The 15,463-nt window shown below is 42.7% G+C and overlaps 1 protein-coding gene across 5 annotated transcripts in view; it reads right to left on the reverse strand.

Moving 5' to 3' along the window:
• The window catches only part of PIK3C2A (phosphatidylinositol-4-phosphate 3-kinase catalytic subunit type 2 alpha), a 62,996-nt gene extending 47,554 nt beyond the window's left edge, over positions 1-15,442 (reverse strand). The window contains exons 1-3 of one of the 5 annotated variants that reach the window (XM_068148075.1): positions 15,344-15,442; positions 14,387-14,535; positions 11,491-11,608 (exon numbers count right to left, since the gene is read on the reverse strand). The gene's annotated coding sequence lies outside the window, so the exon portion shown is untranslated. The other 4 variants (XM_068148076.1, XM_068148077.1, XM_068148079.1 and 1 more) reach the window with 4 other exon arrangements.
• Positions 15,443-15,463: the final 21 nt, after the last annotated feature.

The raw sequence follows: 15,463 nt of genomic DNA on the forward strand, positions 1-15,463 counted from the left end.
TCAGCTCCCGGTGGCAGGTCCCTACCACCCCGGGTACAACAAGCCCCTCGGAAGCCCAGAATGCCGTGATGCGCAGGCGGCTCCTGAGGACGCCTCGGCGTTACCGCTCTGTGTGCGAAACGGCACCACTCCAGCGCTTCACACGGAGCAGCTGGCGACCGAGGACTTTCAGCAGACAGCGCCTTCGCCGCCGCTCCTGGCTTGCAGGAGCCTGAACAGGCACGAAGCGGCGGGGACGAGCTCTGAGGACAGCACTGGCCCCGGCCCCGCTGCTCACCCGCCACCGCGGCCCGAGCCCCGGGCCCCACCAATCGCAGGTGCCACCCCGGCAGCGCTGGGGACATCGGCCGTGCCCGAGTCCGGAGCCGCGCCGAGGCAGAAGCGGCAGCGGGGAGCGCCCGGAGGCCCAGGGTCGCATCGCAGCGACCCTCGAGGAAAGAAAAGGTGAAGCGGGACAAGGGAGGCGAGGAGCAAGCTGACACCGACGGGGAGGAACGGGACCGGAACAGGGAGCAGAGCCCCAGCCTCGTCCCGACATCCAGCGGCAGGGGTCCCCGAGGCTCCCTGCGCCTACCTCAGAGCGCCGCCACCCCGCGGCAACGGCCATTTCCCTTCACGTCCCTCCAGCCGCCGCGAGCGCGCCAGGCTGTAAGCTGCCCCGCGCCGCCCAGCCACCGCCGTGCGCTCACTTCCGGCCCCGACCCGCAGCGCTCCGCGGGGCAGGGGGCGGGGCGCGGCCCTCAGGAGAGGGGCGGGGCGGGGCGGAGTGGAGGGGCGGGGCAGGGCACGGCCCGGCCCGGCCGCTGCGCTGCGCTTGAACCCTGGTCCGCGGTGCCCGCCTGGTCTCCACATCACGTGTTTCCCGTGTCGCTTGCGTGGTGCTGACCGCACGCTACGGAGCCCGGCCAGCGGCGGGGAAATGGGCCGCGCGGCCGGTGAGGTCCGACTGTAACTGCAGCAGCGGTGCCTGCTGGAGGAGCCCCCTTCTGCCAGGCTGCTGGGGGCTGGGTGGCTCTGAGGTGACTCTCCGTCACTTCCTGCCCTTATCGCCCGATCTGCCGAGGAATGCTCGGTACGGCTGCAGATTCGCACGACGCACCAACAGTGTCTGGCCAGGAGGCCGCGGCTGAGTCCGGACACCACGAACTTCCTCCGTCGCGGGGCAGGGGGTCGGGCACTACTGTGCCCGGACGGGACAGGGACACCAGAGAGACGAGGCCGAGAAAGTGACCCTTGTGGAGCGAGGGTGCTCCGTGGCACTTGGGGTTTAGTTGTAGAAAGAAATACGTCATTTGGCAGCTGGTGATTCCAGGAGTTTGGAACAACACGTTCTACTGAACAGAACTTTGCTTAATTTAACTTCAGAAATGGCTTGGCTGGCCCCGGCTGATCCCTGTTGTCCGCTCCCACCTTCCTGACATACCAACACGTTTCAAAACAATATTTTGGTTTGACCTTCACAATTGCTCCAAAAGAATATAATGCCTTGACTATGCTCAAAACTATTGCATATGGGGTTTTAGACAAAGTTTAGACAATGGGCCTTTAATAAGATCAAATTAAAAGTTGTAATGGCTATTGAAAAGTAACAATGCCAGTTTTAACACTGACACAAAAGAATTCCAGAGAGGATATATGCTGTCCATTCAAAGGCTGCTACTTCAAATTATGAAACAATGCAGTTTAATACCTATCAGTATTTTATTAGGCACTTTTAGCACACCAAAGTTAAAAACAAAACAGTAAGTCTGACACATGAAGAAATTACAGAAGTTGCAGTATAAATGAATTAATAAAAAGGTCATAAATGCATGGCTGGCAGTGACCTTTTCTGTGTGGTTCTATGCAACCCCCACCATTTTAGCATCTAAACATTTTCAGTTGGGTAAATCTTGGTTTAGCACCATTAAGGTCAATTAGAGCCCTTATAGATGACTTCAACAAGAGTCAAATGGAGACTTGGAAGGCTGACACAAACTCTATTCCTGTAAGCATCATGGGATGTAGAGCATAGGCATGACTTCATTACACAAGTTAAATCAATTAGCCAAGTCCTTACTACTCTGGTGATCTAAGCAATCAAGAATTCATCAGGCTGTCAGTTATTAAGAAATCAATCCTTTCTAACACCATTCCAGTACTGACAATCAAGAAGACAATTCTGCTCTAAGTTTCAACACAGAATGGAGCATCAGTAGGAAACATCTCCTTTGTTCTCAGGGCCCAGGTTTCTCTCCATACCTCCTGTCCAAACAAACCTTGTATTTTTTCTCCTGGCAGTCACGCCTCACAGCCACTTCATCTGTTGGGCTCCTGTAGTGACTCTGGCCAGAAGCCCCCTATGCATGGAGGACTTAGTGATGGAATAACAGTTACAGGGAGGTGTGTGCTATGCTGTCTGCCAGCCTAGCCTTCAGACCTTTGTTGTCCTGTGCATATCCCTTGGCCACAATACAAGCTTTGTGACTCCTTGTACCAGGAGCCTTCAGGCAGCTCCCACTCAGTACCAGTGATTAAACCACCTCCATGGCCTTGCCTTTATCTACAAATGCAGCAATAGGTTCCCACATGAACACTTTCTACTTGGCAGCAGAAATCACAGACACAATTGTTCTCTTTTAAGAAACCTCTATAATGACTGACATGGGAAACCCTTTTCTATGGATGGGGTCTGCAGAGCATGCTGTTCTGGTTTGATGCTGGCACAGCTGAGGGGTCCCAGCATCCAGAGGGGTATAGGATTATCTCTGCTATCCTTTCTTGCTTATAGTGCTGGATCTAATGAACAGCAGTTTAAGTAATACTTTACAGAAGCTGAGTGCCTTTCTTTGAGGGATCCTAATAGATCTCCTGGTGTAAAATAGTTCCTATGTTGTTTGTGCTGCTTTCCCCTTTACACGTGGGTCACATTAAACTGCTCTGGATTATACCTCCATGTCACCAGCCACAGGGTATAGTCCTGGGACAACCATTTGTCTATGTTTCAACCATCACAAATTAAAGGAGCACTAATTTTCTTAGCCTAAATAAAAGGCAGCTACCACATCCAGTAATTTCAACAAGATCATGACTGTTTATGACTGTTTATGACTGACCAACCTCCATCACATCATCAGGTCAAATACGAGTCATAAAAGTTGAGATAGGAAAGGAATCTACAGATGAGTGCAAAATTTTAAACTATTATCAAGCCTGTGTACTAGTACCACGATAACTGTAAGAACCTTCTGTGCCTTTCCTCAGAAAAGATTTCCTTCTTCTTAGAAAATCATCCTGCTATTCTGCAATTATTTTAATAATTTAAGCTCATCTTTTTTAGCACTAATTTTTGCAAAACATTCTAAAGGTATATGTTAAATAGGTACTGATTTCCTTTCATCACACTGAATAGGCTGTTCCTTCCTTTGCTTTCACCTCTTACACTGAAGAGCAGCTTCAACACCAGTACTTTTGCCTCTGCTTTCATTTTATCTCAGCTACATTCACATAATGTATATATGAATTATCAGGTGCACTCCAGAAGCAGTACCAGCCAGTTTTAGGAACAACATTTGTATAGCAGATGCCATGTAGCATTTTCCATAGCTGGGCAACCCAAACAATCCTGCTTCAAGAGAAACTGCTTGGCATTGGAAGTCCAGCTTCTAGGCAAAATGATACCATCCCCTAGACAGTTGAGTCAGTGAAGGGAACAATGACATAGCCTGCAGACGTGCTCATGAATAGATAATTACCAGTTACACATTCCTTCATGAAAACATGACGTCAGCTTTAAAGCATTTCTTATACAGGAAGTTATTCATATGGCCATGAGAACACAATGCACAAGGTGTGTGTCTCAGCAGTCTCACTACCCTGCTACTATGTCTTTTGTCTTGTGATACACTCTGAGAGTTTTCAGCAGACACTTGGGAGCTGTGTCTTGCAGGAAAAAACCAGCAAGTGTGTTGCAGATAGACAAGCAGTATAAACCTATACAATTTGACTAAATAACATGTTTATTAAAAATTGGCATTGCAGACTACAGGCATCAGAGAATTTCGTCAAATATTTGGAGAAAGTGCACACTGCTCACTACTCCAACACTCAAACTTCACCAAAGGATTCCAACACACCATATGCAAAAATTCTAATCAACTTGTGTAACTAATTGTACTGATGCTGGTATTAACTGGCAGTATGACAAACTGCAGCTGGCAGATGCCTTTTAAAATCGTACTCGGGGTACAAGGAAGCTTGATTTATACCCACATCAAAAGCACAGCTACATGTAACAAAGCATAACAAAAGTGTTTTGGTAAAGATAAGACATGGGAAGTAAAAAGAAAAACACCCAAAACAAACAAAAAACCAAAACAAGAACCAAAAAAATCATTTTAAAAATAAAATTGCCTTGATTTTCTTCTCAGCCTGAAACACATTTACGTAAGACCTCCAAATTTAACACATGAATGCCTTAATTTAACTACTGGAATTGTTATTTGCCTTTAAACTATTTGGAAGGAATGAGAAATTGTTAGGAAAAAAGAAAATTATGCATCCACATTTACAGCTTCAGTATTAGGTGCTCTTGAAGATAGCTACAAGATTCAGTGAGGTATGAATTAAAGACTCAATGGTTTAAATTTATCTTAGGCTGTACTTCCTTTAAAAATGTACATATGAAGAAATCATGTTAAATATACTGAGACACTATTAGCTTAAACAGAATAAATACTGCAAAAATCTACCAGTCCTCAGCCAAGTTGTTCAGGTGCCCTCAAAGTGACTCCTATGTATTTAAAGGCAACCTGTTTTAAAGCCTGTGTCTTAAATATCTAGTCATATGCATCAACATTGCAGCTAGGATTTTTCAGTCTCTCTAAACTTTTTTTTTGTTTTCTTCTGAAAACCAGCAGAGGGAGACAGGTTCTTTTTTTGCTCCTAAAGAAAGCAAAGGATTGTATCACTTCTTCAAAAATACACCTTTGGAAAACTCATTTTAATTTCCTAGGTTACTCTCATAATGCATTTTCTTGGAAATGTTGAACTTTATCACTCATTTTTCTAGTTCTGAGTGTTTATTCAAGCTCAAGTGGCTATTGGAACATCTGCAGATGTTTATTCCAGAGTTGGATGATATTAATACTTCATTATGGGTTTCTTTCAGGGAAAAAGGGAATATCTATGTTATTAATGAATGAAGGAGAAAAACAGCACAGTTGTGCTTTTATTTCACTTATGCAGCAGCTTGCATGTTTTTGGCATGTGTAACGTCTGCATAGGGCTCTCAAAATCTGTACATTAGTTTAGGCTGACTATATATGAGTTACTTATTTAAGGCTCCAACATAAGAAGAAAATTGTCCTCTGCAATAAAAAAAACACTGCTGATAGTTCCAAGTGCAAGTGAAATCTTCTTTTGGGTTAACTCTTAGGCCCCAGGTCCTGTTTCAGTTAAAGGGATTTTAGGCACTAGAAGCCAAAATACTGCTACAGATCTTGGTACCAAACTTAGATATGTCTCACACAATTTAGACAACATTCTCTACAAAGTGTCATGACAGGGCATACATTAAAGTCGTTGAAAATTCTTCATATTTACTTCTATTTTTTTCCAAATAAATTATGTCCAGCAAAGCTATTAGAACAGGGAACTGAAGAACTCTGTTATAACTTTTAATTTACTTTCTCATGTAACTTCCTTTTTCAGATATTTTATTTAATCAGAGGGAAAAAAAAATGTAAGAAATCCTTTTTGACAGTATGTTTTCTCTGTGATATGCATGGTTTCCATCATTTGAAGGCTTTAAATGAAGCTTCTGAACATTCCTAAAATTGAATGGAAATCAAAGAGTTAGAAAACGCACATAGAAATTCTTGGCAGTGCTGCAGCATACTCAGGAGGTACTGTGGGAGAGTTTTACAGTATGCTTTGGTACAGGCTATTAATGGCAGAGTGATGCCAGAAAAACCTGAGGGAGAAACTGCGGGCAACAGGATGTGTACGTGGAAATAGCAATCATTCCTTGGCTAAAGGTAATTGAGATAATTGGGAAGACTTCTGGTATTTAAAAGCCCAATCACAGCGAGTCACGCTTAATCAGACATCCAAAGGGAGAGGATGATAAAACCTCATATTGACTACTCACTTGAATTATCCTGTATCAAAGAATTAAAATAAAACAAGCAAAATAAAACCAGGACTACCAGTACAGATCCTAGAAGAAGAGAATTCCACTGTGATCTCTTGCTGGCAGGCTGCTAGCAAGGAGGCTACAGGGTCTTCACCCAGATGCTCAAATTCCTGCAGCTCCAAGGAAGATGTAAGTCCTCACCAACAAAATCTGATACTTCCTTTGAGACACTAGGCAATTGCATAAAGCTTCTTGTAATGACTCTTATGTTTATCAATTTCACAGTTCTTTAAGAATTGCAAACCAATGGAAATACTCTCCAGCCAGCCCCCACTGGAAAGAAGCCAACAGCATTAATATGGGTCACAACTCACTTAAACAACTTGGTGCACAGCTTGTATGCATGGGAGAAAAAGAGCAGTGTGTGTTCCTGAATGCACTGCTCACTGAGAAACTCCAAGGAGGAGGACAGCGAACAGCATTCTGTAGAGTTTTAGCCACATTATGAATTCTGTCTTTGTGGGTACTCCTCATTCATCAGTATAATTCTACCAAATGTATCAAGAACTCCATCAGGATTTGGTTTATGGACCCAAGTGTTGGTGTGCAGAACACATTGGGAATGTCACTTCTCATCTTCCAAGGTGTCTGAGAAATCACCTGTCAGCAAACCTTTGGATTCACAGTCATCCTTCTGCCATGAAGGAGTGACACAGCAAGCTATAGAAAAATACAGCACTCATCCTAGTTAGAAGCCTAATTAGGCAGTATTGAAGCATTTGCAAACAGAGTATTCATGTTAAGAAAAGTATTTATTTTCCAAATGTAAACATGTTACTACATTTTAAATGGCAATGGTTCTTTGCTTAAGAAAAAGACTTCAGCAGCTGAAGGATATGGAAGAGGACACAGATGAGGGCATGGCACTTCAGTATGATGTCATCAGCTAATTCTGTCTGTGATACCATACCTAATTTGCCACAGTGCAGCAAGTTATTTACATTTATGCATGTGTGTGGTGAAAGTATAGAGTGGTTTAGTGACTCTCAGAACTTCAAAATCAATGGATGAATCAATGGATGAATCCACCTGCAATGTTTTGGCATCCCCTACAGGTACCTAGCTGGATCCTTCACCTGTGAAAGACTATGTATTAAAATAACTAACCTAGTGAAGAGCTAGTTGTTCATACTCTGCTAGCAAGGCAATCCTGTCCTTAATTTCACTTCATTAAAAAAGTCCAACTCTAACCTGCTCATTAGATTATGAAGTCAAATGCCCATCTCCTAATATTAAAAAACTTGAAAAATCCACAAGATTTCAGTCAGAAAAGCCAGAATTTTTCTAACACCAAGCAGTCTTTATGAGATCTAAAACTTAAATAAAGGCTATAAAGTCTTATAGAATGTCCCTATGATGCAGAGAAGTATTATAAATGTAGTTTCTGGCTACTACATTTTCCTAAAGCAGCAGAGGATGCACCATAGCAATCATCTCTGATCTCTCCTTGAGACTTAAACAGCTTGTTCTGAAGACAGAAGTGGACTTTTTCCAGCCTTGCAAATATAAGAAACATTCCCAGCCTTTTAGAGAATTCCTGTATGAATACAGCTCTCACTGGAGGGAGGAGAGAGGGATTTGAAACATGATAGTGTGTGTGGGGGGATGTTTTCTTCTTTAATTATTGCTATTCTAAATCCCACCGTCTGGAATAGTCAGGCTAAAAATCCTATTCTCAATTACCCCACTTCTACAAGACTAGTTTTTCTTACATCACAGTTTCATGAGCTTTGCAGTCACCATAGGTTTCTAAGGAAATGGACAGACAGCTTGACAGCTGCAGAGGGCTTACATTGAAAGCATTTAAAGAATCCCTCTTTAATCTGATTTTAGTGGAAATTAAGCTTTACTCTTTTTCTATTTGCACCCAAATTAACAGGGTTGATCTCACAGACAACTAAAGCATTCCCTAGATGAATGTATCATCATGTAATTTGTTAATATTCCATCTGACCCCTCAACAAAGGGGATTTGCAGAAAACCCTGGTGTACATTGTGTCTCTGAAAGCCAGGCCACATGGCAGGACATGCTTAAGACCAGAATTTGGGTATCCAACTTCCCAGAGGCTCTTCCATAACTATTATATTTTTTTCCAGAAAGTTCCTTGTAACTCTAAAGTACTTTAAAAATATTTAACACTTTTTAAATTTTCTTTCAGATAATGCAATTCTGAGAATCCACTAACTTTTTGGAGTGTAATCACCAGTAACGTTCTTCCACTGCTGTATTTACTGTTTCTTTCCCCCCAGTCCAGTTAAGGAAGCTCAAATAAGCATGTAAGGTGTTTCTTTCACCACCTAGCACTTTAGTCACCTAATCATTTTGGGTCAAAGCAGACTTTAGCAACACTGAAGACCCTGCAACTCTTTAGAAACCATGAGTTCATCACTGAAGAACAAATGTTCTATTATGCTCTCAACTAAGTGGAGATTAGAAAGTACCAACAAAGCATGACTAGCACCTTTGCAAATAAAGGACTTCAAAAGGTAAATACATGGCTTGCCTAATGGCAAAAGGCAGACAGAGAGATGACAGAAGTAGAGCTTGTATTGAAAGCTGCTTTTTGTTTGTTTTTAAACCCATGCTGAACTTGTATGTCCCTCTATGATCATTAAACACTGGAAATTAATATTTTGGTCTGTTGTTGCAAACAAGGATTTGAAAAAAAATCTAATGCTGATATTCTTACAGCTTTGAAAACCCTTAAATGATTAAATAACTTGATTACATTCTACTACTAACCCTCAGTGGTACAGAAGTCAGCTTATTTTGATGCATCAGTTCTTGCCCCAGATTTGAGGGACCGTGAGGGACCCTATGTCTGCAAAGCTTTTGCCTTGACTAGATAATAAAGCCTTAATACTGTGTTTGAGTATCTAAAAATAGTTTTGTGCAGTCATTTCAGTTGGTAAAGTTCCTTAAAACCTCAGAAAATTGTATAAAGATAATAACATGGCAAGCAGCATTTAGTTGCATCTCTGCAAGTGTAGCACTTCCACTCCACATGAAGACTTTGTTGGGTGGGCTGGGGAAGGATGACCCTTTGGGAGGATTCCCAGAGGCTCTACATGTCCCTTCGCACAAGAAGTTTTTGGGAGAGGCTCTGACATGCTGGAGAAGGATGGATGAAAAGGTTTTGTTGCAAGACAGGCCTTTCAGCCATCTGGTAACTGAACCTGCATCATTTCTTAGATTAAATTCTTTGTCATGGAAAGAGTTTGATAACACTTTTACAACAGACAGTTTGTTTAGGGAAACCAATTTGTCTTGGCTTCATTTCACCAGTCTGCAAAATGGACATTACCTAACTGTGGTTTTGTGAAACAAGGAACAATTGCAGACTGCTTTCAGATAGACTGATGAAAGCTTTTACTTTACATACATTACATTTTTAGTGGTGGAGGGTATAGAATATGGAGGATGTGGGAGTGAGTCCAGAAGCATAAGCTATGTGACAAAATGCTATATTGATCTGTGAGTTCTCCTACTCCAGGATATGTAATTTCTTTTGAAAGAGCTTGCATTCATCTGTAGTAGGTAAGAGCCTGTATTTCCATTTTCTAGACACAGCTCAGCAAAGGCAGGAAAACTATAAACAAAGCTCTTTCAAATATTCTCACCCAGCCTTATTTTTATGAATATTTTTGGAAGTGAGAAAAAATATTTGCAATGCAGTATTAAACGCGTATGAACTGACACAGAGCGGTACAAAGGGTGACACAGTAAAACAACATCTAAGCTACTCTTATATTTAACTAGAGTTTACATAGATCAATACAAACATGCAAATTCCCTCCAGCACATCTTTTGTAGAAATCTCTTTTAAAAATTTCATCCAAAAAAGGAAAAGTTGGGAAGATTTCCCTTTCTGTAATAAAGTCACCCCTTGCCACAGATTATTTACGCATCTTGCTCGTAACACTACTACTGAAGAGAAAGTGTTTCATCTCTGAAGTAGACAAAATGTTTCCTGATGGCCAGGATCCAAAACAACCCAGGATGGAGCAGAACTTGAAACCATATCCTCCCATTCTTGTAACATTTAAATTTCCTCAGCAAGTTTTTCAGGAACAAGATAATGTCAGGGTCCAGCAAGGACACCAACAATACTTTTTGATAAATACTGATCCTTTTTTCAGTGTGAGGAAACAGACAAACATCCAATATAATCATTGCTCCAGCAAGCACATAGGTACAGTATTTTTTGTGTGTTTTATTTTCAACTTCCATAACTATAAATATTTTCAGCACTGTTCTATAGCTGTCCACAAACATGCCTATTTCCTGACAGCATAACTAGATGAAACAGTGGACAAAAGTGTGCTTCATGCTGTGGAGTCTAGAAAGGATGGAGAAATGGCTTCCAGACCATAAATGCTCTTGCTACATTTTCACTGGAAGATTTGGTCTTCAGCACATGGCCCATGGAAAATGCCATGGAAAAGTAGCAAGGAAAAACAACTAAACTCCAGACAGGTGGGGTAAATAAAATTCTGTATTATGACAACATATTTTCCCTTCTCTTTTCCAACTCTAAATTCACAGTGCATGTTATTTTTCTTTCACTTACTGCATACAGAGAGAGAAAAAAATATTTTAAAAATAATTTTAACAATCAATACCTTACTCTGATATCTGCAGCAGAAAGCCAGCTAGATACATTCCCAAAGAAAGGATAGGCAGAATGTAAGAGATAGTACAGGATAGTCTTAGACTTACAAACTTTCACAGACAAAGAGCTCTCTTGTTCTGTGTCAGAACTGTGCAGTACCTAACAGAAAAGGGAGCTGGAGTATCTACCACTGCAACATGAATAGTTGCAGTTACACTGGTAACTCATCTTTATTCTGGAATTTGAGTTTTGCTCAACATTAGAGGACAATGGATTTTTTTTTCTCTACCTTTCCAAATTAACCAGCGCAATGGAATTCTCCTCAAGAGTTGTGATAAATAGGTTCCTGTTATGGAATAGATAACCAACACTAAAGCAGGAGTAGGAAGTCTTCAGTAGCTAACCAGAACAACCCATCTAGCTTTTTGCTCCAGTTAATCACATGACATGACCAAAAGCGTATCCACCAAGGGACCAAACTACAGGCACTCCCAGTGGCAAATTGACACACATCCCACCCCATAGCTGTGGTCACGCTGCCAGATGTAACCCAGATCATGGGAGGAGGCACTGGCATAGCCCCAGAAAGTTGGGGATCCTCCCTATCCAGAGGTTCTCCACCCTTCAGTTAAAGCTGGTTTCAGCCTAACATGAGATAGCCACATAGTATTTGGAGGGAGAAAAATAAGTAGCGTAACTAACTAGGCTATGGTACTTATCAGCATGTGATTCAGAGAGGATGAAAACAACCGTGAAACAGTCAAATCAATGGTAGAAATCTTCTCCATTACAGGTTGCAGGCCTTACAACACCATGGGACCTGCAAGAACAAGAACATAGTATTACTGTCTTTCAGCTGTTGGTTATTTGTTTCTAAAATGACAAGATCTTGATGCTTGTTTTTCTGCTAAAGGGTGAAATATTTTAAGTTCATCATAGAATAACTGCCACACTGTAAGAGCAACGTATTAATTCATACTCTTGGATTACAACATAACAGTCAGAAGTATTACCTCCTCCCAGCCTGGAAGGGGTTCTTAAAAGTGACTGCAATTTTCCGTTCTGAATTGCAACATTTGGACTAATTCTATACAAAGCCTTTTGTTCTAAATTTCACTTCCTAGAAAGGCTTGTATTATCTAAAAGTAATACATAATGCTACTGCCATTCTACAATAGAAGGATGTTTCTACAACAGAAAGCTGTATCTTGCCTCAGTAAATTCATCTCAGTTGTACAAGGAATAATTCATCAGTCCCATATATCAGCTAGCCAATGAAGACTGTCTATGTGCGAGTTAACAACAGGAGACATGACAAATTTTAAGGCAAGCATTCTTCCCTGCATAAAACACACTATGCTATTTTAAAAATTGCTACAATTATGCTATAATTCTTCTACTCCCTTTCTAGTCAGATACTTGTACCAGGGCTTCAATGTAAGGATGTAATTTTGTTTGAGAGAAAACCTAATACTGTTACGACACCCACAGAATACGTAACTCTGGTACATAAGTGTCTTCTGAAAGGCAGGATGTGGCCCTAACTGATAAGCCCATGGGAACAATAACTACATTTGGATAAAGGCTTTCCAACTGCTTGCATACAAAAATAAATAATTTTTAAACAGTAATATTAATCAAGGAGGCCATAAGCTGTACTTGTTCAAACTGGGGAAAGATTCCAGGCAAAGGTCTGCCAGAGAAAGAAAACTTATAGGCCATACACTAAGCTAAGCAGAAACTAACGTAACTTCTAAGAAACCAAGGCCTCCTCAGGAGACATAGTGACAGCAGAGTCACACCAACGAATTAACAGCATTCTTCCCTGCCACTTTCATAAAGAGTCAACAGCACTCCCACACTGGATAAATTAGGCACCTAACCATTCCACTCTTAACTTTACAATCACTGTTTTATTTCCATTTGGGGTCTGTGGTTATGTCATTTAACTCTTTGCAGTTGGGAAATACAACAAATAACTTTAGCAGCCACAGCTCTGTGGTCTGCAAGTACTGGTGTAGGAAACCACACCTTGTGCTAGTTAAGCATGAGTTTTTCAATACAAGGGTTGCCAGGGCCATAGAGGCATGAAGAATAAACTTTGTTCTCATTTCTAGGTGTGCTTTTTTTCCCCTAACTCAAGTGAAACAAGCCATAATACAGCTTCTGTCACTACTACTTCCAATGGACAGAACTTGGGGGTGACATGACCAAAAGACTTTAGTACCAGCCTTGAAGTTATCAGCTTACTTTGTGGATAAAACACAAACTAATGCTTATCAATTAGCCTTTCTACTTACCCTGAGAAAATTATGTTTGCTGCTGACAATGGCAAAAGCAGCATCTGTAACTGTGTTACCCAGACTAGAGAGACAGAAGAGAGACATTTAGGAACCAGAGTTTAGGACTACTGCTTCGGAGACATTTGACTACTTTACTCTCCATTCTGCTGATGGGAGTTTTAGTATCAGTATCTTTCTACAAAACAACAGCAAAAAGCATGAAGGACACTCTGATATATTGGAGCCCTCTTGAAATCCTACCCATTCTACTACGGTAGGTGGAACAGTGTAGCAAATGATAGCCAGACAGTCCACTCTTCCCCTCTGCCATGCCACGTTCAGAATTTTGAACAGCGTTCCTCAAATTCAGATCAGTGTAACTGCTTGTGTGGCAATATGCAAATCCTTAGCCGTTTTCAAACCTTGCAGCTTCCTGCATGTTGAAACTGCAGTAACGTTTCAAGAATCCAGAAAGCATCTTCTAATATCAACTAGCAAGCCAACAGCTTTAGAAGGTGTGTGGCTAAAGCCATAGGAGATCTGAGCTAGACAGACCAAAGAAATCCCAAGATACAAACCCAAATGAATTAAGTGAAAGAAAGAAAATGGCAAGAGTCCCAGTAAGTGTAACATCTTGTAACACAGAAGAAAATAATGCTTTATGGAGAGAAATCTAGAAACCAATTCTAAAGCAAAGCAGGAAAGTGTATCAAAACAAAACCTTGCAATTGCATTAAAGTAAGTGTATTTTAGTTCAGTGGTAGATACCAAGATGAATTTTCTTGCATTCACACATGCCAGGGCTTTTTATGTAGTGACAAGCATTAGCAGAGCAATTGCACCCTTTTGTCTTGTTGGTTTACAGGGTGCTTGCATAAACTGCCCAAGGACATTTTTACCATTGTACATTCTAAATCAGCCACTGAAGAGCTTGACATTGTACCTGACTAGGGAAAACAACATGGGATGTCTGCTATGGAATTTGTTTAATTTATAAACGATATGGCAAATAGTAATAAAAATATTACTTTTTATTAATATGAAAAAAAAATGCCAAAACATATCAAATAGGTTCAGTGTATGGTTAGAATATATATCTGCAGTGGGAATGTACAGTGTTTAGGTAAATATAACAATTTTATCTAAACCAGAAGGAAATAACAGGAAGAGAGAATCCCTGGGAGCAAAATGGTGCTTGACCATGGGAGGGTGGGGGAGGAGGAAACCTTGACAAGAACCGTTAAGCCAAAGAGGCAATGAATTAATTACTCACTGCTGGTTCCACCTAAGCAGGGAGTGTTGCTGCTGTGTATTACCTGTTGAGGCCTCTGGGGTCCTCTCAAGTGGTGCTGGCACGGCTGGTTGCAGGCAAGAAATGCCATGTAGTCTGGGGGCTGGTCTGGCTTCAGCAGGACGGCAGGCTGTACGATGCTATCGCGAAGGGCTCTTGGCTTTCCTGGGTAAACTGAGGCACAGCAAAATTCTAGTTGCAAGGGGAAGCAAGGCTTGGCTCCGGCTCCAAGATTCGTGGCTTCTCTAGGTTGCAGTGTGTAGGTTTGTGGCTTTTATCCCAGGATCTAGACCAGGCAACTCGAGGAGAGACAACTCGAGGCAACTTCAAGTAAGGCAGGTCCAAGGCAAAGCAGGTTCAGGCAAGGCAAGGCAAAGGCAACTAGAATTCGACCTGTATATATATCTTGCCCAAGATTCAATTAGGCCAATAGGGCAACTGAAGCCAGCACATAGGTACGTGATGAAAAGGGGTCCTCCACCCATGAAGGCGACACTTCCCACAGCGGAGGGAAACGGGCTGGCAAGAACAGCTGCTGTCACTGGGCGCAGCAGATTTCTGACACACCGGCAGCTCGAGCCGCAGACCAAGCTCCCTTCCCCTTGTAGCCCAGCACCGAAGCAGCGCAGCGGCGTGGGGTCAGGACACTTACAGGCGGGAAGCGAAGTGAGAGTGCTCAGAGGACGGCACTGTGACCCCGTACCGGGCCCGACGCACCTCACAACAGACCAGGGCTTCCCTATAGCCCACCCACCGCTAACAGAGACGTGCTTTATGAAACGATCCAGGGCCAGTGGCCACGCAGGGGTGAGGAAGGGCTAGCACAGAGGTCATGGCAGACACCGGGACTCAGAGCACCGCCACCACAATCAGGATCCCCCTGCAGCTGCCCGGGCCTCAGCCCGGCACAGGTACGCCACCCCTTGCCCTGTGACGCCATCGGCGCGTAGCCGAGCCCGCCCCCGCGACAGCCGCCACGTACCCGCTCGGCGCAGGCGGCCCGGCCTCTCGCGTCACCTCTCCTCGGTGTCTGGCGCTGTCCAATCGGAGTCCTCCGCGAGACCCGCGCGGGGGTCAGGCCCGGCCAATCCCCACGCTTTGA

This window comes from Melanerpes formicivorus, unplaced genomic scaffold (genome assembly GCF_026170545.1).
Source record: "Melanerpes formicivorus ecotype bairdi unplaced genomic scaffold, bMelFor1.0.p_v2 SCAF_16, whole genome shotgun sequence".
Taxonomy (NCBI): domain Eukaryota; kingdom Metazoa; phylum Chordata; class Aves; order Piciformes; family Picidae; genus Melanerpes; species Melanerpes formicivorus.